Consider the following 2,838-nt stretch of genomic DNA (forward strand, 5'->3'; position numbering starts at 1 on the left):
GTCTCAAAATAATTAAAGGAGATTAAGAACATGCGGGGAGATGAGATGGAGCAATGCCTAAGAAAAAAAAGAATATGTAAGTGGAAGTCTTGGGAAATATTTCAGTTTGTAAGGAGGATGGCAGAAGATGAGGAATTGTAACTGTATATACAGTATAAACCACCCCCCAAATCCCGTCAAGAGCTGTCATAGAAAGGCCCAACACTTGTGATCTCAGGCCTACTCTCTATTGACTTGAAGGAAAGTGTTGCTTTTGATTCCTAGTATAGGAAGAACAAAGATGAAATTAACTAACCAATTACATAAAACTCTGAACAGGATTAAGTGGGCTAACAGTGTATGGAGTTTCACAAGTAGTTTTGCATTGTGTATGTCAAGTGGCCCTTGTTAACATAGGTGTGCAAATGACTTTATTCAAGAGCTTATTACAAGTTTTCAACAATTTATAGCCTGATCTCAATTAAAATCTGATTCAGGGTCATGGGGAGTCAGAGCCTACTTTGACAGCACTAGGTATAAGGTAGGAACCAGCCCTGGAGACGGCACCAACTTCTAATGGTTTATCTAAATTAATCTCTACTAATAAAAGGCAAAGCCCTCACTGACTCACTCACTCACTCATCACTAATTCTCCAACTTCTCGTGTAGGTAGAAGGCTAAAATTTGGCAGGCTTATTCCTTACAGCTTACTTACAAAACCTAAGGTTTCATTTCGAAATTCTACACTTAACGGTCATAACGGTCGACAACGTCCGCCATGTTGAACTTTCACGAAATTTGGTAGGCGGCTTCCCTGTGCTAACCAAAACCAATGTACGTACTTATTTCGGTGGTATGATGCCACTGTCGGCCGCCATATTGAACTTTCCAATGTCACTAATTTTCCAACTTCCCATGTAGGTTGAAGGCTGAAATTTGGCAGGCTCATTCCTTACAGCTTACTTACAAAAGTTAGGCAGGTTTCATTTCGAAATTCTACGCGTAACGGTCATAACAGTCAACATCGTCCGCAATGTTGAACTTTCTTATTCATGGCTCCATCTTCACGAAATTTGTTAGGCGGCTTCCCTGCGCTAACCGAAACCAATGTACGTACTTATTTCGGTGGTATGATGCCACTGTCGGCCGCCATATTGAACTTTTCAACGGTCTTTGTTACTTATGGGCCCATCTTTAAGAAATTTGGTACGCGGGTTCCCAATGCTAACTGAATCCTACTTGCGTACATATATACGTCCATAGCGTACAGCTCATTTACCGTGTGAGGCGGCGTTGGGTCCCCCATCCCAACGCCTCCCACGTTGTTGGCTGCCTGACTATATAAGGCCGTCCATCACTCCAGTCTCTACATTCCCTTCCTTGCTTCTCCACGGGATACACATCTCCCTGCTGATAACTACAACCTTTTTATTTACTCCATGGCTTCTCTGCTGTTTTATTGTTCATTTATTATGATTATAGTTATTGTGTAGGTATTTTAGACTTACTTTACATTGTTCAGATACCCATTTCCTTTATCATTCCAACCGTACCCCCATTAACATGTCTATCGAGGTGATCACCATCGATCAAAGAACTGTCACTTAGTGAGAGTGCCCGGAGATGGCACCTACGTTTTCCATTCTCTTTGTTACATATTGCACGACCATATTAGGCTCACTCTTGATATCCGGAGGAACATTGTGTCTTATGTATTGAATGACTGGGACAGGTTCAAGGTGTGGACTGATGACGGTACAGGAGATAATTATACTACACAGGAGCACTAGAAGAGTGAAATGCTTAAGCCCTTCACCTATGGATCTGCATGTGAGTTGATGGCTGCCGCTGAATTGTTCGGTTGTCGCTTTCATGTGTACCGAAATGGCCAAATATTTTACACCTTTCGACAACCGCCAATGCCTCTTAAACATCTTAGATTGACAGGTGACGATTTCAGTAGTGGACACTTTGATGTTTATGAATGTTTAAACTCTCAAAAGCTGGATGTGAAGTTATCGATGAAACCGGTTGTATACTTACAATGCTTGACAGATGCCGAATGTCTCTTCAACACAAGTCCTACAAATACTGTAATAATTGAAACAAACCACGAAACTCAAAATGATTATGACAGCAGCAATCCAACTGTATGTTGCATGCTCAAGAGTAAGCTCAGCGCACAGCTTGGTCGTATTACAACCGGAGGGCCGAACTGACAATGTGGTATACAAAAAGATCCTTAACAAATAATTATTGGTATATTTTCCCTCGGTTTAAAAAGGCTTAATTTTCTTCTTAATAAAAATTTTAAGGCAGTAATTCGCTGCTGCGAAGCGCGGGTATTTTGCTAGTAATCATATCATTTTAAATTACCTTAAAAACTCAAAAGCTGCAACTGTGAGTAGTCAGGCTTGTACGCTGTAGCCAATATGTGCCTACTAACCATTATAATCATCATATATTTGGTTAATATATTAATCCAAAGAGATTGACAAAATCAGCATATAGTACAAGTATTTACAGATTTATTGATTTCTTTTTTAACAGGTAGAGCTAAGGTAGGTTCATTGACTTGAACAATTTGGGCAGAGGTAGTAAATAGAGTGATGGTCTTATGGTTTAAAGTCCAATGTCTTAGTCGTAACACCACACTGCCTACCTAATCCAGTGAAATTGTAATCGATATGACACATCAATGACTTGTTTAAGTGTCTGGCATGTTAAATGCATTTTCTTGTTTTATGTTGACATTTGTTACATGTAAAAACCCTGTAAATTAGTATTCTTTTACTATAAAATTTCTCCATTCACTATATTACTATGTCATATTACAGTATAATTAAATCTACATAGAAC

This window comes from Polypterus senegalus, chromosome 2 (assembly GCF_016835505.1).
Source record: "Polypterus senegalus isolate Bchr_013 chromosome 2, ASM1683550v1, whole genome shotgun sequence".
NCBI classification, from domain to species: domain Eukaryota; kingdom Metazoa; phylum Chordata; class Cladistia; order Polypteriformes; family Polypteridae; genus Polypterus; species Polypterus senegalus.